Source organism: Dipodomys spectabilis, unplaced genomic scaffold (assembly GCF_019054845.1).
Source record: "Dipodomys spectabilis isolate Male_0828 unplaced genomic scaffold, ASM1905484v1 ptg000137l, whole genome shotgun sequence".
Classification (NCBI taxonomy): Eukaryota; Metazoa; Chordata; class Mammalia; order Rodentia; family Heteromyidae; genus Dipodomys; species Dipodomys spectabilis.
The window spans coordinates 10,887,650-10,914,000 of record NW_024870814.1 but is presented as its reverse complement, the minus strand read 5'-3'; the positions used below and the strand labels follow the sequence as shown (position 1 = coordinate 10,914,000).

Sequence of the window (26,351 nt, the reverse complement as noted above, 5' to 3'; positions counted from 1 at the left end):
ATGGATGTCCTCTTGGGTCACTCCATCTCAGCACCTACAACAGAGTCAACAATGCTATTTCTCACTTGCACAAAAAATCAGCTCTCCTCACTCTTGCTTCTAAGCCTCATGTTGCCTCTTCCCAATATGGATGACATTTCCATGTTCTATTGATTTCAAGACTCTGTTTAGAGGTTCCAACATACTCACTCTGCTTTGGCCCAATATCTTTACCAAGGTGTGCAGCACAGTGTTCTCTCAGGAACTAGAAGAATACACCTAACAGAGGAGACATTTGTAGGTTTAGGCCACAATAGGCTTCAAGATAACCTGAGTGCATCCTACCTTTCAAGGACAATCTATCTCTGTTTCTGAACGTAGTACTTGTGGTGAAGATGTTTAAAAGCCAGAAGGAATAATACGAAGATCTTCAGCATGGACATATGGAATTATACACATTTCTAAGTCAGTAAAAATTATAAAGGCTGGTCAGACATGAAGGGAGAAAGGCTCTGAAAGGACGCGCTTGTATGGATCACCTGGGACAAAAACTCAGAGATAGAGGAGATAATAAGACTGAACAGCTCAGTACAGAAGTCCAGGCATTTTCTTATCAATACAACAGCTCCACTTACATATTCCACCTCCATGGATTGAATTCATTACAGGAAAACAGTGCTAATAAGTTTACACATACAGATTATCAGTGAATCAGAGCTACTGTAAAACTTTCTATTCTGTATAATAAAAGCAGAAATGGTCAGATAAGTTGATGTTAGGTGAAATGAACCCCAAGATAAGTACGCAAATGTTTTTGATTTCTTGCAATTGTTCCTAACATATTTTTAAGATTATTTCTTTGTTGCTTTGTATGTCCCTCCCCCACGGTATAACCCCTGTTTCACTATATTTGATGTTGGTATAATATGTGGAGGGGAAGAGAAAAAATAAATTGTTTAAATAGGGATACATTTGGAACCATTGCAACAATGAGATGTACATGACATTACGTCGAAAAATGAAATTTACAACTTTGGCACGGGGTTGGGGGGGGATGGGGGGTAGATGGGAAGCAATGGAAGGGATGGGAAACAAAGTGAGAGGCAACAATGCTTGATAAAAATGTATAAATTACATTGCCCATGTAATTGTAACCCCTATGTAAGGTATTTTCACAATGAGAAAATAGTAAAGAAATGCCAAATTTGTGTTGTGCAAAATTTGTAAATTTCTGGAACTAATAGTCCAATGAACAAGTTTTGTTTCAGTTAAAGTAATAAGAAGAAAAGAAGATTTGATCTTCCAAAATACCATTGTTGTGCACACATCACAGGAAAGCAACTTGGTGATTCTCTTCTGTGTTTAAAACTTATTCTGTTGCCCGACCTAGTTCCCTTGAGACTCAGAATGTGCAGAGTTGCTGAGATGAGGCAGCTGGAAAGCTGTGTATAACTCTGCTGCTGATTTGCATGCCCCAATAGCAAAGCCCAGTGTGCTCAGGACTTCTTCATAGGCTGCTCACATTAGGCAGTAGTCAGTCCAAGTCAGCACACAGCATGGACATGAGGACCCCTCCTCAGCTCCTGGGGATCCTGCTGCTCTGGCTCTCAGGTAAAGAAGGACAATGCTAGGGATGAACACAGCTCAGTGTGATCCAAGATGCTTACTCTTCAGGGATGCCTTCTTATAACTTGATAATTAGTCTGGATATTTGTTTTCATGTTTCTGCTTCCAGGTGCCAAGTGTGATATCCAGATGACCCAATCTCCATCTTCACTGTCTGTGTCTCTAGGAGACACTGCCACTATCACTTGCAGGGCCAGTGAGGACATTGGGTATGTTTTAGCCTGGTACCAGCAGCAACCAGGGAAAGCTCCTAAACCCTTCATCTATCTTGCTGATAGTTTGGAGTCTGGAGTTCCATCAAGGTTCAGTGGGAGTCAATCAGGGACAGAGTTCACTCTCAGGATCAGTGGCCTGGAACCCGAAGATGTTGCCACTTATTACTGTCAACAGGGTAGCAGTTTCCCTTCCACAGTGATACAAGGCATAACCAAAACCTCCCAGGGAAGCCGAAGTGTGAGTCTGGGCTGCCCCAGCTGCTCCTCCTGCTGCCTCCACCTGCTCAGAATGTTGTCAGAAAAGGCCAGTTAATACTTGGATAGTCTGAATTCTGGCATCAGTCCTTTTTGATCCATCAGTTCTCTGTTGACTTTCTGGTGTTCTTAGATTCCTGGCAGCACTTTTCATCTCTGCCTTCACTCTCTTCCTCTCTGTGCCTCTGAACTGAGGGTAATAACCCAGGTGATGTGATGCTGACTCTTGTCCTACATTCGTGTCATTGTTCTGAAATAGATCTGAACTAGTGTGGGGTTTTAGGTTTATCCTAAATCTAGTTCCAATCACAGGGCCAGGTTGCTTGGTTGGAGGAAGTAGAAGATTCACCAGTAAGAGATAACCATAGAACTACAGTAGGCACAACATAGTAAAGTTTATATTTAGGTATTAAATTATATGTGTATATTCTTTGTCTACAAGTTGTATAATTAGAAGTATCACAAGAAGTAGGTGTAATTTAGGTCCATGATATAACTAACTACATGGAAGAATCCATCAGGGAAAGTCTCTCTCTGGATGTGTATACCAAACATACATACTTCATCTCATTCAATTTTATTTAAGTCTACACAGCAAGATTTGCTGTGCATTTCATCCTGACAGAAGTATGGGAAAATGCTTCTGGGGTCACATTGAACCTTGTCACATAACTAGTTTCTATCTAATTGTGACTACAAAAACACCCCTCTGTGCAGTATTTTCACAATAAAAAAGCACCATGCCTCACTCTTTCCTGAATATTGTGTTTCATTAGACACAGCTGCTCTTCATGGATGGATGAATACTGTAAAAATATGAAGTTAAGAGATCATTTGAAATTGTAAAATCTGTTGTTCACTTCTCATTAAGGTGATATTTTGATAGTATGCAATTATGAATTGAAAAGAAAATATCCTCAAAATACATTGTTTCTCCAATTTCCAGGTTTCAAGTGGAAAAGTCACTTTTGAGTTGAATGTTTTCATATCTGATTTTCAAACTTCTGCTATGTATGCTGCATCATTGCTTAATGGAAAATTTTTCCTAAATTTTATAATGATATGCTAGTTCAGACAATTCTCTAACAATTTTACTGAGCACTCAAAGGGATTTCTCAATCTACGTGTTGAGTCTCTGAGCATATGACAAAGGCAAAACCCTATACTATTACTCTTGCTAATTATTTCTTAATTCTGAATTGTTCTTATATGTAGAAATGGAGACATCATTTAGTAGCCATAGAATCCCTAACAGAAACGAAGACGCAACTTTCTATGATCAATTTTTATTACATTTGCTGACATTTTTAATTTTATGATTATTTGGTTGTCTTGAGACACAGAAATTCCCCACCCCTCTTGCACTTCACAAATGAGTTGCAGATGAGTCTCCATGTGCTCACCATTCAAGAGATGGAACAAGGTTAGACCTGACTTCCAGATGTTGAATGTCATTGCTATGTAGTGTCTATTACATAAATATAGCACAATTAATCTGCTCTTGGTTATACTGTTTTAGCTATGGATCTTACATAGAAAAAAACTGTGATGGGAACAATTACTTTCATTGGCTTTTTGGAGCTCAGTTCAGCCACAGGATTCTATCTTATTTTTTTTAATCTATTTTAAAGTGTTTCTTTTGGTATTTTAGTTTACAATTCTGAACAACATGCATTTAGTGATATTTATTTAATAATTCATCAACATGTTTAGATAGTAGATATCTAATATATAAATTTTCTAAACATGACAGAGATTTAGTGGTACAAAAACCTGCAAAAATCTACAGACATACAGATCCAGATGAAGACTTCCCCTGCTGGATTCTTCCATGTAGGCTTAGTTATACTATGGATCTAGACTATACCTACTTCCTGCCATGCTATTAATTATACAACATGTAGACAAAGAACAGAAACATATAATACATAATAAAATATTTAAATATAAGCTTTACTGTGTTGTGCCTACTGTAGTTCTATGGGCACAAATACAGAGTATCAGATATCTATTACTGATTGGCATTCAGCAGTCTACTTCCATGTAAAGTATTCAGACATTTCTGCCACTAGAGTGAAGGAGTTAGAAAGTTCCTTGTTTCTTTTCTCTTTTTGCTTATGTAGTGCTGAGGAATCGAACCCAGGGCCTCATGCATGCAAGGCAAGCACTCTACCACTGAGCCACAAAGGAGGAGGCTACAATGCTTGATAAGAAATATACTCATCATCTTGCCCATCTAATTGTAAGCCCTCTGTACAGTATTTTCACAATAAAAAAATAAATAAAAATTAAAAAAGAAAGTTCCTTGTTTTATTGTTTTTTTTATTTTTTTCCCCACTGAGAAGTTACTAGCCATTTCTTCAGTGCTTTGGAATAAGAAAACTATTATCTGTTCTTATTATTTATTTTCAAATAATTATAAATGTCCATAAAGTTGTGAAGAAAAATACTAGGAGGGAGTTCCGGGAAGATGGCGGAGGAGAAGCTGGAATCTGAACAAGCTCTTGCATAGAAAACAGTTTCAGAGTTCCAGTGAACAGTCCCAAGCCAGAGAATCACACCAAGTGTGCCATCACAGGACAGAGAGTTAGTCAAGAGAGGGGAAGCCAAGCAGACACATCTGAGCAGCTGCCGCTGCGGCGGCAGGGTCACAGCGGCGACCACCGCCGCGGAGGCATACCTGAGACGCAGTCCGGGACAAAGGAGCCAGACGCAGCGGACGAGCGGATTCTACTCAACACCAGCAAGAACGACAAGGAGCGGACAACTTCATCCTGCACTTTGCAGACCAGAGACGACCCGGGATCCAAGACTCCCCGTGAGTAGAAGCCCCGCTTCCTCACTCCTTCTCTGGGAGCAGAGGAGGGAAGGCCACCCCTCCCCCCCCCAGCACCGGTGATCTCCATCTTGGATACCGACAAAGCTCGGAGGAGCGGCTAGCTCCAGCTCAGGCCTTGGAATAGAGCTAGTCATTTGGCAGTTCACGGGAACTTGGCGGCGAGGTGACCTCACAGACTCAGTTCCATCCAGGGAGGGGTCGCCCAGCTCAGGCACCAGCCATTGGAGTGGCTCTCCTCGCTGGGTGGCCAGAGCCAGAGGCTGCCCCTCCCTCTAGCAGCCACCACAATCAATTGAAAAACAGAAACCCTGAGAATGGCTCCAGGCTGGGTGCTGTGAGTTTTTTTTTTCACAAAATAGCCCCAGGGAAAAGCTACTGTTCCTTGAAAGACCTCAACTCTACCCAGAACCTAGCCTCATCACTGCATCCCCCTCTTTTGTGATTCTCAAAGCAGATCACCCTCCCAGTAAACTAACCTGGGAGAGGGATCTCAAAATCTTGGGTAAAGCAGAGCATTTTTCTGCCTGTTCCAACAAACTGACTTAAGAAACCAATCAAGCCACAGGACCTCAAGCTGACCAGAGACTCCAACCAGACTCTGGTTACAGACAAAAGGGAGATACAGGACTCTTCCCACCCCTCCCAAAAAAAAAAAAAAAAAAAAAAATCAAAGAACTTTTTTTTTTTTTTTTCTTCTTCTTCTTTTCTTTTTTTCTTTTTCTTGTTTTGTTTTTTTTTTCGTTTTTTGTTACCTTATATATATATAAAAAATTTTTTTTTTGCTTTTCTAAAACTTTTATTAATCTTTAATTTTTGCCTCTTCTGAAAAAATAATTGTTTTCCATTAATTTTTTTTTTTCCTCTTATAATTTTTATTTTAGGAATACGTGAATGTGTGTTTTCTTTTCTTTTCTTGTCTTCTTTCTCTTTTTCATCCATTCTTAATTATCTTTTTGTTTTTGTTTTTTTTCTAGCTCTACTGAACTTCTGATCTTTTCTTCTCACTTTCCTATCCTTTCCAACTTTTCCTCTTTGTTCACCTTTATGTGACTTAACTCTTGTCCTGCACATCCTCAGATAAACCCGTAGTTAACCAGTAGACCCTATCCCCCATTGTGTACACACTTAATCCACAAACTTATTACTCAATTCAAAACCTCTGAGACTTAAATTCATTAATAACAGTACTACCTCTTTATACCTATATAATATTTTAAGCATTTTTTAAAAGTTTTTCTCATCTCCTCTATGTCCCTCTCTTTCTCTCAACATATTCATATCCCTCTATAAATAGATGGTCTTTTAATCTCTAAAATAACATTAATTTTTACGTCTCTATTTTTTTTCTGGTCTCTTTTCATTCCCCTTTCCCTTTCTTCCCTTTTCTCTCTCTCTCTACTTACATCCTACCCAACCTATTTCCTGCATTGTGATTAGGACATAGTTAACTCTCCCTGTGCCTTCCCACACCAATCTATTCCTATTTTTTACCCACATCTCTCCCTAACCCTAATAATTTCTGGTTTTCCAAATTCTTCTCTGTGGTTCAAAGTCCTTTAACATATAGTTGTTTGATGTCAAATAGATGTATCTGTTGAACTAGATTGTATCTGTAGACTATTGACTGTACAAATGCAAACTTTGGTTGATGGTTGCTTTAAGATAGTGTTCTAGCACAAAACTGGTGCTATCTTCATCTCAAATGGGCAGAGTAAGCCGGAAAAACACAAGAAAAATGGCAAATTCGGGTATCTCAATTCCCAATCCTGATAATCAGGGGTTAGAACAGATAATGAATAATCCAGAGGAGAGTTCCCTAACAGCTCTACAAACACTGGTGGCAAACATGATAAATGAAAAGTTTGACAACGTACAAAGGACTCTGTATGAGCGTGATAGGGAGAGAGAGGAGGCATCCCAGAAGTTTATACAGGAATATCATAAGCGTGAGGAAGCTACTCAAAAACTGATACAGGATTTGCGTGAACAACTTGAGAATACTCAAAGAGAAAGGGAGGAATGGCGTGAGCAGGCTGAGAACACTCAAAGAGATCTGCAGGAATCCCGCGAACGGGAGGAAGCTAATCAAAGAGTAATACAGGAATTGAGAGACCAGGTAGAGAACACACAAAGATCACTAAAGGCATTCATGGAATCCATTAACAAAGAGATGAAGGAAGTCAGGGAGACCACAAAGGGAATGCTGAATGGAACCCAACAGAAGGAATGGGAGCCCAAAGAAACCATAACCAATCAACTAAGTGATTTGAGGACAAACACTGAACACCAAATTAAGGAAGTAAAGAAATTCATACAAGACCTAAAACAGAGCTTCAACAAAGAACTTGAAGCCATCAAAGCTGACCAACTAGAAGGAAAAGAGATAAAAAACAAAGTAGAGAGTCTTGACAGCAGGTTAGAACATGCAGAAGATCGAATCTCAGGGATTGAAGACAGCCTAGATATTATAGAGAAAGAACATACAACCATCCAAGACAAGTCCAAGAAATATGATAGATCTATCCAACACCTGGAAGACACCATCAGAAGGCCTAATCTAAGGATAATGGGTGTAGAGGAGCACCTAGAAACAGAAGTTAATGGTCTAGGAAATCTGTTTAACAGGATCCTAGCAGAGAACTTCCCAAACATGCAAAAAGATAGGCCTGTCCAGATACAAGAAGCCTTTAGAACCCCAAATAGACCAGACCAGAATAGGACATCCCACCGTCACATAATAATCCACACAGGATCAACTCAGAACAAGGAAAAGATCCTTAAAGCTGTCAGAGAGAAAAGGGTAATCACTTATAAAGGGAAACCAATTAGAATCACCTCAGATTTCTCAGCAGAGACAATCAAAGCAAGAAAACAAACAACTATCAACCAAGAATACTGTACCCAGCTAAACTCTCCTTCATAACTGAAGGCCAAATAAAAACCTTCCATAGCAAAGAAAAATTGAAACAATACATCTCCACCAAACCAGCCCTACAAAAGATTCTTAAAGATGTCCTACACATAGAAAACCAACAAGACCGCAATAAAGGCCAAGAAACTGCACCCAAACTGAGAATCCAAGAACCATAGGAAGAACCCAGTTTTCGGAGCCCCCAAGAAGGTAGATAACATGGCAGGAACTCCCAAATACCTCTCAGTCCTATCTCTTAATGTTAACGGACTGAACTCTCCAATTAAGCGACATAGACTGTCTAGTTGGATTAAAAAACAAGACCCTTCTATCTGCTGCCTGCAGGAGTCACATCTTGCCCGTAAAAACAAACACATTTTCAATGTTAAAGGCTGGAACAAAATCTACCAAGCAAACGGACCGCATAAACAGGCGGGAGTTGCAATCCTAATATCAGATAAAATAGACTTCAAATTAAAATTCGTGAAAAGAGATAAAGAAGGTCGCTACATACTAATTAAAGGATCTCTCCTTCAGGAGGATATTACAATTCTAAATATCTATTCGCCAAACAATGGAGCACCCAAATTTATCAAAGAAACACTACTTTCCCTCAAATCCCATATAGATCCAAAGACATTAATCGTTGGGGATTTTAACACACCACTCTCCCCACTAGATAGATCAACTCGGCAAAAACTCAACAGAGAAACCGCAGATCTAAACAGCTGCATAGATCAACTAGACTTAACAGACATTTACCGAACATTTCACCCAGCAGCATCAGAATACACGTTTTTCTCAGCAGCACATGGAACGTTTTCTAAAATAGACCACATTTTAGGCCACAAAGCAAACTTGTCTAAATTCAGAAACATTGAAGTTATACCTTGCATTCTCTCTGACCACAAGGGAATAAAGTTAGAACTCAACACCAAAAGCCACCAAAGAAAGTCCGGTATCACATGGAGGCTGAACAACACACTGCTGAATCATGAGTGGGTCATGGAAGAGATTAGAAAGGAAATTCAAATGTTCATGCTATTCAACAAAAATGAACACACAAAATACCAGCTCCTCTGGGACACAGCAAAGGCAGTACTCAGAGGCAAGTTTATAGCTCTGAGCTCCTACATCAACAAATTGGAGAGATCTGAAACTAACAATTTAATGACACATCTAAACCTCCTTGAAAAAGAGCAGCAAGATAAACCCCAATCCAGTAGACGGAAAGAAATAATCAAAATTAAATCAGAATTAAATGAATTAGAATCCAAAAAAACTATAGAAAGAATCAACAAAACAAAGAGTTGGTTCTTCGAAAAACTCAACAAAATTGACAGACCCTTAGCAAATCTTATCAGAAAAAGAAGAGAACACACCCAAATTAATAAACTCAGAGATGAGAATGGAAACATCACCACGGAAACAAGCAAGATTCAGAACATTATAAGGGAATACTTCTCAAAACTTTATGCTAATAAGTTTGAGAACTTGACAGAAATGGACCTCTTCCTAGCAAATATTGACATGCCAAAACTAAACCAAGATGAGGTAAACTATCTTAACAGGCCCATATCAAGCATTGAAATAGAAACAGCAATAAGAGACCTCCCAGCTAAGAAAAGTCCAGGACCAGATGGTTTTACAGCGGAATTTTACAAGGCCTTCAAAGCAGAGCTCACACCAATTCTCCTCCAACTCTTCAATGAAATTGAAAGAGAAAGCTCACTACCGAACACATTCTATGAAGCCATCATAACCCTCATCCCAAAACCAGGCAGGGACTCATCAAAGAAAGAGAACTATAGACCCATTTCTTTGATGAACATTGATGCAAAACTTCTCAACAAAATTTTGGCCAACCGACTTCAACAATTAATCCAAAAAATCGTACACCACGATCAAACAGGATTCATTTCAGGGATGCAAAGCTGGTTCAATATACGCAAATCAATTAATATTATTCATCACATCAACAGGAGCAAGAATAAGAACCACATGGTTATCTCAATAGACGCAGAAAAAGCATTCGACAAGATCCAACACCCCTTTATGATGAAGGTTTTGGAAAAATTAGGAATCCATGGAACATTCCTCAATACAATAAAGGCTGTATATGACAAACCTACAGCCAGCATTATACTCAATGGTGAAAAACTAAAGCCATTTCCTCTTAACTCAGGAACAAGACAAGGATGCCCACTCTCTCCACTTCTCTTCAATCTAGTATTAGAATGCCTAGCTACAGCAATAAGACAAGATGCAGACATAAAGGGGATCCAAATAGGGAAAGAAGAAATAAAACTCTCCCTCTTTGCAGATGACATGATCTTGTATTTAAAGAATCCCATAGACTCCACTCCCAAATTACTCAAGCTGATTCAAAACTTTGGCAAAGTAGCAGGTTATAAAATTAACCCACAAAAATCAATGGCTTTTCTGTATGCCAACAATGAGAAAAGTGTGGCTGAAATTAGGAAAGCAACTCCATTTGTAATAGCCCCACAAAAAATAAAATACCTAGGAATTAACTTAACTAAAGAAGTGAAGGACCTCTATGATGAAAACTTTAAAATCTTGAAAAAGGAAATCAACACAGAACTTAAAAAATGGCAAAACCTCCCATGCTCCTGGATTGGAAAGATTAACATCGTGAAAATGGCAATACTCCCCAAGGCTATCTACAAATTCAACGCAATACCTATCAAAATTCCACCCTCATTCTTCAAGGAAATAGAAGAGGCAATCCAAAAATTCATATGGAACAATAAAAGACCCCGAATAGCAAAAACGCTCCTCAACGGAAAGAACACTGCTGGAGGAATATCAGTACCAAATTTCAAACTCTACTATAAAGCCATAGTAATCAAAACAGCTTGGTATTGGCATAAGAACAGACCTCAGGACCAATGGAATAGAATTGAAAACCCAGAAATGAACCTACAGACCTATAGCCATCTAATCTTCGATAAGGGAGCTAAAACAATAGAATGGAAGACAGACAGCCTCTTCAGTAAATGGTGCTGGCAAAACTGGTTAACTACATGTAGAAAACTAAAGCTAGATCCTTATATATCACCCTGCACCAGAATCAACTCCAAATGGATCAAAGACCTTGAACTCAAAGCAGACACTCTGAAAACATTACAGGATGGAATAGGAGAAACCCTGGGTCTCCTTGGCACAGGCCGAAATTTTCTGAATAAAGACCCGGAAACACAACAAATCAAAGAAAGGCTGGACAGATGGGATTGTATAAGGTTGCAGAGCTTCTGCAGGGCAAATGACATAGCTAGCAAGATCAATAGAAAGCCCACGGACTGGGAGAAGATCTTTACTAGCCATACAACGGACAAGGGTCTCATATCTAAAATATACTTGGAACTCAAAAAATTAAACCACCCAACAACAAATCCTCAAAGAAACAACTGCCCAATAAGTAAGTGGGCGAAAGACTTAAAGAGAAGCTTCTCTGAAGAAGAAAGAAGGATGGCCAATAGACACATGAAGAAATGTTCAACATCCCTAGCCATAAAAGAAATGCAAATCAAAACAACATTGAGATATCACCTCACTCCAGTTAGAACAGCAAAAATCAAGAACTCTAACAACAACAGATGCTGGAGGGGATGTGGACAGAAAGGAACCTTACTTCATTGTTGGTGGGAATGTAAACTTGTTCAACCACTTTGGAAAGCAGTATGGAGGCTCCTCAAAAGACTCCACATAGAGCCCCCCAATGACCCAGCAATCCCACTTTTGGGCATTTACCCAAATGATCACAAACAAGGCCACACTAAAGCTACCAGCACAACTATGTTTATTGCAGCATTATTTACCATAGCTAAGACATGGAACCAACCCAGATGCCCCTCAGTAGATGAATGGATCAAGAAGATGTGGTATATATACACAATGGAATTCTATGCCTCCATCAGAAAGAATGACATTTCCCCATTTGTTAGGAAATGGAAAGGCTTGGAAAAAATTATATTAAGTGAAGTAAGCCAGGCCCAAAGAAACATAGGTCCCATGGTTTCCCTTATTTGCAATATCTAGTATAGGTATGAGTCAAGCGGAAAAAGTCAAATAATGTGATGTTAGGAAAACGAAACCTCAAATATGTATTTTAATGTTTTTGTTTCTTTCATGCATGTGTTTCTAACGCATTTATAATATTATCTCTTTGTTGCTTTGTATGTCCCTCCCCCACAGTGTAACCCCCGCTTTCACTATATTTGATGTCAGTATAACATGTGGAGGAGATGGGGACAAACAAGTCGTTTAAGGATTCAGGTGGACCTGTTGCAACAATGAGAAGTACAAAATGTCATGTCAAAACCAGCTTTACAATGTCGGTGGGGGGGGGGGGAGGGGGGGTATGATTGGGTGGGAGGGAGGGGGGAGGCTGGGAAGGGAGGTGAAGGGTAAACAAAGGAGGAGGCTGCAATGCTTGGTAAGAAATGTATGCATTATCCTGCCCATGTAATTGTAACCCCTCTGTACAGTATGTTCTCAAATAAAATAAAATTAAATTAAAAAAAAAAAAAAAAAAAGAAAAATACTAGGAGGTTTATTGCATCCGTCCCCCAGACTATCCCAGTACCAACATCTTGTATAACTGTGCTACATTATTTAAACCAGGAAATTGACATTGGTTCAATCCATATAGATACTAGAGTAGTCACTTGCATACTTTGGTGTTTGCTCATGTGCAGATGTGTGTGCATTGGGTGTGCTTATCACATGAGCAGCCCACATGTATGTGTGAATGTTGAGAATATATAGGTACCCCATATTTGGGTTTCTCTGTTGTCAACACCATCATGGAGGAACTGTTCCCTACCAATGCCACAGACTCCTGGGGCTGTCCGTGAGCCACAGAATTCCCTTTTTCCAATCCCTCAGCCCTGGCCAACACTTCATAAAAAGAAAATATAAAAAAGTCCAGTTTTAAGATTGGCTGTATTGCTTGGTACTGGCACAAGAACAGACCTCAGAACCAAGGGAATAGAATTGAAAACCCAGAAATGTACCTACAGACTTAATCTTCCATTAGCTAATCTTCCATAAGGGAGCTAAAATAATAGAATGGAAGAAAGACAGCCTCTTCACTAAATGGTGCTGGCAAAATTAGTTAAATACTTGTAGAAAACTAAAGCTAGATCCTTATATATCACCCTGTAACAGAATCAACTCCAAATGGATTAAAGACCTCGGAGTCAAACCAGACACTCTGAAAACATTACAGGATGGAATAGGAGAAACCCTAAGCCTCCTTGCCTGAGGCCAAAATTTTCTTAATAGAGACCTGGAAACCACAACAAATCAAAGAAAGCTTGGACAAATGGGAATGCATGCAGTTGCAGAGCTTCTGCATGGCAAAGGACATAGCTAGCAAGATCAATAGAAAGCCCACGGATTGGGAGAAAATCTTCACTAGCCATACAATGGACAAGGTCTCATATCTAAAATATACTTGGAACTCAAAAAAGTAAATCCCCCAACAACAAATCCTCAAAGAAACAACTGCCCAATAAATAAGTGGGCTAAAGACTTAAAGAGAAACTTCTCTGAGGAAGAAAGAAGAATGGCCAATAGACACATGAAGAAATGCTCAACCTGCCTAGCCATAAAAGAAATGCAAATCAAAACAACATTGAGGTACCACCTCACCCCAGTTAGAATGGCAAAAATCAAGAACTCTAACAACAACAGATGCTGGAAGGGATGTGGACAGAAGGGAACCTTACTTCATTGTTGGTGGGATTGTAAACTTGTTCAACTACTTTGGAAAGCAGTATGGAGGTTCCTCAAAAGACTTCACATAGAGCTCTCCTATGACCCAGCAATCCACTTTTGGGCATTTACCCAAATGTTTACAAACAAGACCATACTAAAGCTACCAGCACAATTATGTTTATTGCAGCATTATTTACCGTAGCTAAGATCTGGAACCAACCCAGATGCCCCTCAGTAGGTGAATGAATCAAGAAAATGTGGTATATATGCACAAAGGAATTCAATGCCTCCATCAGAAAGAATGATATTGCCCCATTTGTTAGGAAATGTAAAGGCTTTGAAAAAATTATATTAAGTGAAGTAAGCCTAGCCCAAAGAAACATAGGTCCCATAGTTTCCCTTATTTGCAATATCTAGTATATATATGAGTCAAGCAGAAAAAGTCAGATAATGTGATGTTAGGAAAATGAACCCTTAGATATGTATTTAAATGTTTTTTTTTTCTTCCATGCATTTGTTTCTAATGCATTTATAAGATTATTTCTTTGTTGCTTTTTATGTCCCTCCCCCACAGTATAACCCCTGCTTTCACTATATTTGATGTGGGTATAATTTGTGGAGGATATGGGGAAAAACAAGTCGTTTAAGGATACAGGTGGACCCGTTGCAACAATGAGAAGTACAAGTTGTCATGTCGAAAACGAACTTTACAAATTTGGTGCGGGGGGGGGGGGGGGGGGACGGGGAGGATTGGGGGGGACGGGGGGGGGGGGGAGGCTGGGAAGGGATGTGAACGGTAAACAAAGGAGGAGGCTGCAATGCTTGATAAGAAATGTACTCATTATCTTGCCCATGTAATTGTTACCCCACTGTACAGTATGTTCACAAAAAAATTAAAAATTAGAAAATATATGTATATATAATTAAAAGGGACATAAGTTGTGAGGAACAGTTATCCCACAGATAAGGCAATGCAATGAATATGAACTAAAACACTCAAAAAGATGCATTTCACAATGTTTCTATACAGTTATTTACTTGTTTGTGTTTGTTTCAAGGAGAACATGACCAAATATTGTTAATATTCCTGATACTTATAAATGAAGTCACCATGTAATGTAAAAATAAATCTTTAAGGACAGATAGATTGCATATTTGCATAATCATTCTTTTTTTTTCATTTTTTTTTAATTTAATTTAATTTTATTTGTGAACATACTGTACAGAGGAGTTACAGTTACATGGGCAGGATAATGCGTACATTTCTTACCAAGCATTGCAGCCTCCTCCTTTGTTTACCCTTCACATCCCTTCCCAGCCTCCCCCCTCCCCCCCTAATCCAATCCTTCTCCTTACCCCCTTCCTCCCCCTTCATCCCCCCTCCCCCCCCCCCCCCCCCCCCCCGCACCAACGTTGTAAAGCTCTTTTTGGACATGACAACTTGTACTTCTCATTGTTGCAAACAGGTCCACCTGTATCCTTAAACAACTGGTTTTTCCCCATCTCCTCCACAAGTTATACTGACATCAAATATAGTGAAAGCAAGGGGTTATACTGTGGGGGAGGGATATACAAAGCAACAAAGAGATAATCTTTTTTTTTTTTAATTTTTAATTTAATTTTATTTATTTGAGAACATGCTGTACAGAGGGGTTACAATTACATGGGCAGGATAATGCATACATTTCTTACCAAGCATTGCAGCCTCCTCCTTTGTTTACCCTTCACCTCCCTTCCCAGCCTCCCCCCTCCCTCCCACCCAATCATACCCCCCCCTCCCCCCCCCACCGACATTGTAAAGCTGGTTTTGACATGACATTTTGTACTTCTCATTGTTGCAACAGGTCCACCTGAATTCTTAAACGACTTGTTTGTCCCCATCTCCTCCACATGTTATACTGACATCAATATAGTGAAAGCGGGGGTTACACTGTGGGGGAGGGACATACAAAGAAACAAAGAAATAATCTAATAAATGCGTTAGAAACACATGCATGAAAGAAAAAAACATTAAAATACACATCTAAGGGTTCATTTTCCTGACATCACATTATCTGACCTTTTCCGCATGACTCATACATATACTAGATATTAAAATAAGGGAAACCATGGGACCTACGTTTTTTTGGCCTGGCTTACTTCATTTAATATAATTTTTTCCAAGTTTTTCCATTTCCTAATAAATGGGACAATGTCATTCTTTCTGATGGAGGCATAGAATTCCATTGTGTATATATACCACATTTTCTTGATCCATTCATCTACTGAGGGGCATCTGGGTTGGTTCCATATGTTAGCTATGGTAAATAATGCTGCAATAAACATAGTTGTGCTGGTAGCTTTAGTGTGGTCTTGTTTGTAAACATTAGGGTAAATGCCCAAAAGTGGGATTACTGGGTCATAGGGGAGCTCTATGTGAAGTCTTTTGAGGAACCTCCATACTGCTTTCCAAAGTGGTTGAACAAGTTTACATTCCCACCAACGATGAAGTAAGGTTCCTTTCTGTCCACATCCCCTCCAGCATCTGTTGTTGTTAGAGTTCTTGATTTTTGCCGTTCTAACTGGAGTGAGGTGATATCTCAATGTTGTTTTGATTTGCATTTCTTTTATGGCTAGGGATGTTGAACATTTCTTCATGTGTCTATTGGCCATCCTTCTTTCTTCTTCAGAGAAGTTTCTCTTTAAGTCTTTCGCCCACTTATTTATTGGGCAGTTGTTTCTTTGAGGATTTGTTGTTGGGGGGTTTAATTTTTTGAGTTCCAAGTATATTTTAGATATGAGACCTTTGTCCGTTGTATGGCTAGTAAAGATCTTCTCCCAATCCGTGGGAGTGGGATTTCTATTGATCTTGCTAGCTATGTCATTTGCCCTGCAGAAGCTCTGCAACTGCATGCATTCCCATTTGTCCAAGCTTTCTTTGATTTGTTGTGTTTCCGGGTCTCTATTCAGAAAATTTCCGCCTGAGCCAAGGAGACCTAGGGTTTCTCCTATTCCATCCTGTAATGTTTTCAGAGTGTCTGCTTTGAGTTCAAGGTCTTTGATCCATTTGGAGTTGATTCTGGTGCAGGGTGATATATAAGGATCTAGCTTAAGTTTTCTACATGTAGTTAACCAGTTTTGCCAGCACCATTTACTGAAGAGGTTGTCTTTCTTCCATTCTATTGTTTTAGCTCCCTTATCGAAGATTAGATGGCTATAGGTCTGTAGGTTCATTTCTGGGTTGTCAATTCTATTGCATTGGTCCTGAGGTCTGTTCTTATGCCAATATCAAGCTGTTTTGATTACTATGGCTTTATAGTAGAGTTTGAAGTTTGGTATTGATATTCCTCCAGCAGTGTTCTTTCCATTCAGGAGCGTTTTTGCTATTCAGGGTCTTTTATTGTTCCATATGAATTTTTGGATTGCCTCTTCTATTTCCTTGAAGAATGAGGTTGGAATTTGGATAGTTATTGCGCTGAATTTGTAGATAGCCTTGGGAAGTATTGCCATTTTCACGACGTTAATCTTTCCAATCCAGGAGCATGGGAGGTTTTGCCATTTTTTAAGTTCTGTGTTGATTTCCTTCTTCAAGATTTTAAAGTTTTCATCATAGAGGTCCTTCACTTCTTTAGTTAAGTTAATTCCTAGGTATTTTATTTTTTGTGGGGCTATTACAAATGGAGTTGCTTTCCTAATTTCAGCCACACTTTTCTCATTGTTGGCATACAGAAAAGCCATTGATTTTGGGGGGTTAATTTTATAACCTGCTACTTTGCCAAAGTTTTGAATCAGCTTGAGTAATTTGGGAGTGGAGTCTATGGGATTCTTTAAATACAAGATCATGTCATCTGCAAAGAGGGAGAGTTTTATTTCTTCTTTCCCTATTTGGATCCCCTTTATGTCTGCATCTTGTCTTATTGCTGTAGCTAGGCATTCTAATACTAGATTGAAGAGAAGTGGAGAGAGTGGGCATCCTTGTCTTGTTCCTGAGTTAAGAGGAAATGGCTTTAGTTTTTCACCATTGAGTATAATGCTGGCTGTAGGTTTGTCATATACAGCCTTTATTGTATTGAGGAATGTTCCATGGATTCCTAATTTTTCCAAAACCTTCATCATAAAGGGTGTTGGATCTTGTCGAATGCTTTTTCTGCATCCATTGAGATAACCATGTGGTTCTTATTCTTGCTCCTGTTGATGTGATGAATAATATTAATTGATTTGCGTATATTGAACCAGCTTTGCATCCCTGAAATGAATCCTGTTTGATCGTGGTGTATGATTTTTTGGATGAATTGTTGAAGTCGATTGGCCAAAATTTTGTTGAGGAGTTTTGCATCAATGTTCATCAAAGAAATGGGTCTATAGTTCTCTTTCTTTGATGAGTCCCTGCCTGGTTTTGGGATGAGGGTTATGATGGCTTCATAGAATGTGTTCTGTAGTGAGCTTTCTCTTTCAATTTCATTGAAGAGTTGGAGGAGTATTGGTGTGAGCTCTGCTTTGAAGGCCTTGTAAAATTCCACTGTAAAACCATCTGGTCCTGGACTTTTCTTAGCTGGGAGGTCTCTTATTGCTGTTTCTATTTCAATGCTTGATATGGGCCTGTTAAGCTGGTTTAACTCATCTTGGTTTAGTTTTGGCATGTCAATATTTGCTAGGAAAAGGTCCATTTCTGTCAAGTTCTCAAACTTATTAGCATAAAGTTTTGAGAAGTATTCCCTTATAATGTTCTGAATCTTGGTTGTTTCCGTGGTGATGTTTCCATTCTCATTTCTGAGTTTATTAATTTGGATGTGTCCTCTTCTTTTTCTGATAAGATTTGCTAAGGGTCTGTCAATTTTGTTAAGTTTTTCGAAGAACCAACTCTTTGTTTTGTTGATTCTTTCTATAGTTTTTTTGGATTCTAATTCATTTAATTCTGATTTAATTTTGATTATTTCTTTCCATCTACTGGATTGGGGTTTATCTTGCTGCTCTTTTTCAAGGAGGTTTAGATGTGTCATTAAGTTGCTAGTTTCATATCTCTCCAATTTGTTGATGTAGGAACTCAGCGCTATAAACTTGCCTCTGAGTACTGCCTTTGCTGTGTCCCAGAGGAGCTGGTAATTTGTGTGTTCACTTTTGTTGAATAGCATGAACATTTGAATTTCCTTTCTAATCTCTTCCATGACCCACTCTTGATTCAGCAGTGTGTTTTTCAGCCTCCATGTGATACCGGACTTTCTTTGGTGGCTTTTGGTGTTGAGTTCTAATTTTATTCCCTTGTGGTCAGAGAGAATGCAAGGTATAACTTCAATGTTTCTGAATTTAGACAAGTTTGCTTTGTGGCCTAAAATGTGGTCTATTTTAGAAAACATTCCATGTGCTGCTGAGAAAAATGTGTATTCTGATGCTGCTGGGTGAAATGTTCGGTAGATGTCTGTTAAGTCTAGTTGATCTATGCAGCTGTTTAGATCTGCGGTTTCTCTGTTGAGTTTTTGCCGAGTTGACCTATCTAGTGGGGAGAGTGGTATGTTAAAATTCCCAACAATTAATGTCTTTGGATCTATATGGGGTTTGAGGGAAAGTAGTGTTTCTTTGATAAATTTGGGTGCTCCATGGTTTGGCGAATAGATATTTAGAATTGTAATATCCTCCTGAAGGAGAGATCCTTTAATTAATATGTAGCGTCCTTCTTTATCTTTTCTCACGAATTTTAATTTGAAGTCTATTTTATCTGATATTAAGATTGCAACTCCCGCCTGTTTATGGGGGCCGTTTGCTTGGTAGATTTTGTTCCAGCCTTTAACATTGAAAATGTGTTTGTTTTCATGGGCAAGATGTGACTCCTGTAGGCAGCAGATAGAAGGGTCTTGTTTTTTAATCCAACCAGACAGTCTATGTCGCTTAATTGGAGAGTTCAGTCCGTTAACATTAAGAGATAGGACTGAGAGGTATTTGGGAGTTCCTGCCATGTTATCCACCTTCTTGGAGGTTGCGAAAACTGGGTTCTTCCTATGGTTCTTGGATTCTCAGTTTGGGTGCAGTTTCTTGGCCTTTGTTGCGGTCTTGTTGGTTTTCTATGTGTAGGACATCTTTAAGAATCTTTTGTAGGGCTGGTTTGGTGGAGATGTATTGTTTCAATTTTTCTTTGCTATTGAAGGTTTTTATTTGGCCTTCAGTTATGAAGGAGAGTTTAGCTGGGTACAGTATTCTTGATTGATAGTTGTCTGTTTTTAGGGCATGGCATACATCATTCCAGGCTCTTCTTGCTTTGATTGTCTCTGCTGAGAAATCTGAGGTGATTCTAATTGGTTTCCCTTTATAGGTGATTAACCTTTTCTCCTTGACAGCTTTAAGGATCTTTTCCTTGGTCTGAGTTGATCCTGTGTGGATTATAATGTGACAGTGGGATGTCCTATTCTGGTCTGGTCTATTTGGGGTTCTAAAAGCTTCTTGTATCTGAATAGGCCTATCTTTTTGTATGTTTGGGAAGTTCTCTGCTAGGATCCTGTTAAACAAATTTCCTACACCATTAACTTCTGTTTCTAGGTGCTCCTCTACACCCATTATCCTTAGATTAGGCCTTCTGATGGTGTCTTCCAGGTGTTGGATAGATCTATCATACTTCTTGGACTTGTCTTGGATGGTTGTATGTTCTTTCTCTATAATATCTAGGCTTTCTTCAATCCCTGATATTCGATCTTCTGCATGGTCTAACCTGCTGTCAAGACACTCTACTTTGTTTTTTATCTCTTTTCCTTCTAGTTGGTCAGCTTTGATGGCTTCAAGTTCTTTGTTGAAGCTCTGTTTTAGGTCTTGTATGAATTTCTTTACTTCCTTAATTTGGTGTTCAGTGTTTGTTCTCAAATCACTTAGTTGATTGGTTATGGTTTCTTTGGACTCCCATTCCTTCTGTTGGGTTCCATTCAGCATTCCCTTTGTGGTCTCCCTGACTTCCTTCAGCTCTTTGTTAATGGATTCCATGAATGCCTTTAGTGATCTTTGTGTGTTCTCTACCTGATCTCTCAATTCCTGAATTACTCTTTGATTAGCTTCCTCCCGTTTGTGGGATTCCTGTAGTTCTCTTTCCTCCCGTTCGTGGGATTTCTGCAGTTCTCTTTGAGTGTTCTCAGCCTGCTCACGCCATTCCTCCCTTTCTCTTTGAGTATTCTCTATTTGTTCACGCAAATCCTGTATCAGTTTTTGAGTAGCTTCCTCATGCTTATGATATTCCTGTATAAACTTTTGGGATGCCTCCTCTCTCTCCCTATCACGCTCATACAGAGTCCTTTGTAAGTTGTCAAACTTCTCATTTATCATGTTTGCCAGCAGTGTTTGTAGAGCTATTTGGGAACTCTCCTCTGGATTGTTCATTATCTGATCTGACCCCTGATTATGAAGATTGGGAATTGAGATACCCGGATTTGCCTTTTTTCTTGTGTTTTTCTGGCTTACTCTGCCCATTTGAGATGAAAATAGCACCAGTTTTGTGCTAGAACACTATCTTAAGGCAACCATCAACCAACGTTTGCATTTATACAGTCAATAGTCTACAGATACAATCTAGTTCAACAGATACATCTATTCAACATCAAAAAACTATATGTTAATGGGCTTCGAACCGCAGAGAAGAATTTGGAAAACCAGAAATTTTTAGGGTTAGGGAGAGATGTGGGTAAAAATTAGGAATAGATTGGTGTGCGGAAGCACAGGGAGAGTTAACTATGTCCTAATCTCAATGCAGGAAATAGGTTGGATAGGATGCAAGTAGAGAGGGAGAGAAAAAGAAGAAAGGGAATGGGAAATGAAAAGAGACCGGAAAAAAAAATTAGAAAGGTAAAAATTAATACAGTTATGGAGATTGAAAGACCATCTAGAGGAATGTGAATATAATGAGAAAACAGGAGGGAGATAGAGGAGATGTGAAAAACTTAAAAAATGCTTAAAATATTATATAGGTATAAAGAGGTAGTACTGCTATTAAGGAATTTAAGTCTCAGAGGTTTTGGATTGAGTAATAAATTTGTGGATTAAGTGTGTACACAATGGGGGACAGGGTCTACTAGTTAACTATGAGTTTATCTGAGGATGTGCAGGACAAGAGTTAAGTCACATACAGAAGAACAAAAGAAAGGAAAAGGTGAAAAGGATAAGAAAGGGAGAAAAAAAAGATCAGAAGTTCAGTAGAGCTAAACAAAAAACAAAGAGATAATTAAGAAAGAAAGAAAAAGAGAGAGAAGACAAGAAAAGAAAGGAAAATGTACATTCACGTATTCCTAAAATAAAAATTATAAGAGGGAAAAAAAAGTTACTGGAAAACAATTATTTTTTCAAAAAAGGCAAAAATTAAAGATTAATAAAAGTTTTAGAAAAGGAAAAAAAAATTATATATATAAGGTACCAAAAAAAAAAAAGAAAAGAAAAAAGAAAAGAAGAAAAAAAAGTTCTTTGATTTTTTTTTTTTGATTTTTTTGGGAGGGGTGGGAAGAATCCTGTATCTCCCTTTTGTCTGTAACCAGCCTCTTGTTGGAGTCTCTGGTCAGCTTGAGGTCCTGTGGCTTGATTGGTTTCTTAAGTCAGTTTGTTGGAACAGGCAGAAAAATGCTCTGCTTTACCCAAGATTTTGAGATCCCCCTCCCAGGTTAGTTTAATGGGAGGGTGATCTGCTTTGAGAATCACAAAAGAGGGGTGATGAGGCTAGGTTCTGGTAGAGTTGAGGCCTTTCAACAAACAGTAGCTTTTCCCTGGGGCTATTTTGTGAAAAATTCACAGAGCCCACCCTGGAGCCATTCTCAGGGTTTCTGTTTTTCAATTGATTGTGGAGGCTGCTAGAGGGAGGGGCAGCCTCTGGCTCTGGTTACCCAGTGAGGAAAGCCACTCCAATGGCTGGTGCCTGAGCTGGGTGACTTTTCCCTGGATGGAGCTGAGTCTGGCAGGTCACTTCGCCATTAAGTTCTTGTGACCTGTTAAATGACTCGTTTTATTCCAAGGCCTGAGTTGGAGCTAGCAGCTCCTCCGAGCTTTGTTGGTATCCAAGATGGAGATCACCGGTGCTGGGGGTGGGGGTGGGGTGGCCTTCCCTCCTTTGCTCCCTGAGAAGGAGTGAGGACGTCGGGCTTCTACTCACGCCGAGACTTGGATCCTGGGTCGTCTCTGGTCTGCAAACTGCAGGATGAAGATGTCCGCTCCTTGTCGGTTCTTGCTGGTGTTGAGTAGAATCCTCTCACCCGCTGTGTCTGGCTCCTTCGTCCCGGACTCTCTGTGTGAGCTCTCAGGTATGGCCGCGGCTGCAGTCACCGCTGCGACCCTGCCGCCGCAGAAGCAGCTGCTGGCAGGCGCTCAGATGTGTCTGCTTGGCTTCCCCTCTCTTGACTAACTCTCTGTCCTGTGATGGCACACTTGGTGTGATTCTCTGGCTTAGGACTGTTCACTGGAACTCTAAAACTGCTTTCTATGCGAGAGTTTGTTCAGATTCCAGCTTCTCCTCCGCCATCTTCCCGGAACCGCCATAATCATTCTTTATTAACAGAATTGGAAATAAAAATATGAAAGCCTAAAAAAGAGATTGGCTGTATTATTTAATATAGCTTTCTTATGGTTCATCCAGGCAATGTATATGATAGTTTAGCTCCTGTTTATGTTGAATAGAATGCCTTGGTTGAACAAACACATTTTATTTTATTTTTTTATCAGTTAGGAATAGTTGGGAAGATTCTTAGTTTTACTACTGATAAGGATTCTAAGACTATTTCTTTACAAGTTTCTATGTGAAAATGAAATGCATTACTCTGGGATAAATGCCCCACCATGTTTTTTGAAATGTATTTTAATAGAGCTTTCAAGTTTAGAAAGCACTGTCCAAGTTCATATTTTTTATTGTCATGATGATGTACAAAGGGGTTATGGTTATATAAACAAGGTAATAAGTACATTTTTGTCAAATTGTTACCCAATTTCAAGGTCATTTTAACATTTCTGTAGCATTTTAAATTCCATTCAACAATGGATGAATATTCAGCTCCCCACCATGTTTAGCATAGTTCCTGTTATCTTTATCCTTTTTCATTTTATTTCCTCTCGAAAGTTTATGTAGCTTTTCTTCTGATGATATAGAAACTTGTGCCAGACCTCATTCAGGTTCATGGCCTAGTCCATAAACAGTTTCCTTCTGAACTGTACTTCCTTCTCCCAGAAAGATCCACAGGAAAGTCTTCCAGTATCCTCCTTCCCTTGAGTCCGCAGCCTCATCTGTCAGGCAGAAACTCACAACCCATGAAGTGTAAGCCTGCCCACAGCTCTGGTTTGAGATCATTATTCCAAATTCTTCCATGGATTCTGGTGCCTGAGTCTATGTGGAGTGGAAATTCACAAGCCACATGGCCACATTTGCTGAAGCCAGCCCTGGAGCATACATCATGAAAATTTCAGGGGTTATCCTTAGAATCTGGCTTCTTTCAACCTTACTTGTGTCAATGATTTTGCGGCCTCTCTTTGTCAATCTATTAATGTGCCCCCTAAGTTTACCAGGTCGCTTTCACACCTATACAACATCCAGCTTCCTTCACCTTGTTTTATTTAGTACCAGTTTTGTCTGTTCTGCAGTTCACATGATAAAGGGAGAATGAAATAATGATTTTATAGTAACTTGAGGAAATAAAAGGAGAAATAATATAAATTTGTACCTTGTTTTAGAATGATTGGACAACATTTTTTTCTATTGTTTATTCAGAGTTTAGATGGTCAAAGCACCCTTGGCTTGTGGCCCAATTAAATAAATACACATATAGAAAAAAGTATGAAAAATGTGAATAAATAAAATACATTTAGGACACTTATGGGACTGTATAACAGGTACATATAAAATAGTGAACCATATAGCTTCAGTATTTCCAAGAGTAGTCTGAAAAGGGTCTTCCGTGTACCATACATATATAGAGCCATAAATTCATATTTAATAATCTAATATGTATTTTATACATGGAAATGTTTCTGGAGGGAAAAGGGTTGGATAGAGAAGCACAGAGTAGAAAGATAAAAGAGTGACATTATTCAAGATGCATTGTATTTATAAACTGACATGTTTAATGGTAACACTTTTTTTGCACAACTACAGAGAGATAATAAAAGTACAACTGAAAACAAGAAATGTGTATGGAGTTCTAAATTTCTTCTTTTCATGGGCACAGAACCTGGCACTTATTACAGGGTGAATTAGGGATGTTCATTCGGTCCAGCGGTGGCTGAAGTGCAAAGGTAGTACAGGCGCATGGCATCCTCAGCCCGGGCACTGTGTGACTGGAAAAACACTGCCTCCTTGTGGCCACACTTCTGGCATGGGTGGTCTTCAGCCTAAGGCAAAGTGGGGTCCTGGGACAGGTCAGCGATGATCTGGGTCAGCTAGTGCACTTCGTGCTTGATTTAGTTGACGTTAGATGTAGCTGCTGTCTGCTGCCTGCTGGTAGTCACAGTTCCGGCATACACACAGCAGGACGCGGTTCTCCTTGTCTTCCTGTGGGTACAGCATGTTGTTAAATTCCTGGCAGAAGCGAATGCCTACAGAGCCCGGCTTGTAGTACCCTCGGGTTCCATAGTTACGCACTGACCGCCCAGCCTCCCCAGCTTGCGCAGACTAAAGCTCTAAATTTTTTCACTCTCCTCTCTGCCCTTCTGTTTCTTTGAAGGTTATATTTGAACAAGATTGAATCTTTTAAGGTTTCTAATCGAGATTAGAAGTGATCTCATCAGTGTTGAGAAATGTACTTCCAGAAGAGACTGTGATGAGAGGAGTTCACAGCTGATGACCCAGTGAATTCGTGATCCAACTCACAGAATATATACAGAAAGGCACTTTGCATAGCAAGAGTTTCAGTCAAACTCAGTCAATGCAAAATGAAGTATTTATAGCATATATAAGGAACACTTCTTCAACAAAACTCCTTCTTGACACATAGGAAGCAACACAACTAAATATAGATGCAGTATTATTTTCTTTTCTACTCAGAATTTGTCCAGAAATCAGAATCAGCAGCAGAATCCCTGAGAGCATGCCACAAATTCAAAATGACAAAATCACCTCAGATCAACTGAATATATGCCAGCAAGTTAACAATGATCCATGTCACATTTAGGAATTTGTATTCAGATGAGTATAACAATACTACAGATACGATTTTTACTCCTCAACACATTTAAAAGCATTTTCATTTAAACCATAGTTCTCAGAATTTCTTTGTTTCTCTATCTCCGTCTCTGTCTGTCTCTGTCTCTGTGTCTCTCTCTTGTACATACAGATAAATGCAGACACACACACACACACACACACACAGCCCTGTACCAGTCCTTTATTATAACAGATGAATTGACCTAAGCTCTGAATGAAGAAGAGTTTTGTACTCATTCAAGGCCAGTTCTGTCTGTGTCACAATAATATTCATAAATAGAAAACCAGATGCAAGTTGAGATGGACAAGCACATGGCTGTCTTCACTTTATAACAAGTGAATATTATGTGACTCATTTCATGAGAACAGTTTTAATACTCTCAAGGAATGGACAGCCAATGGTCTAATAATTTTCCATAAGGCACCTCTTCGCAGGGCTAAATTGGGTACGTTGTGGCATCAGCACAAGCCTTCTTCTCTATTTGCTCATAATTGCCAGGTGATGTTCTGCCTTACAAGTCCAGAATCTTTGGAGACAGGAACTAGAGACTGAAATCTCTGAGACAAATAAGCAAAAACCAGTTGTTTTGGATTGGGACTGAAGACCTTTAGAGATTGTATGTTAGCAACAATGAGATATTCAAGTCATTATGTTGAAAAACG

General features: G+C 39.2%; 2 pseudogenes; one reads left to right on the top strand and one right to left on the bottom strand.

Annotated features, from left to right (window-relative positions):
• Positions 1 to 26,351, top strand: part of LOC122116688 — a 247,471-nt pseudogene that overhangs the window by 168,134 nt on the left and 52,986 nt on the right.
• LOC122116758 lies at positions 24,750 to 26,148 on the bottom strand (annotated as a pseudogene).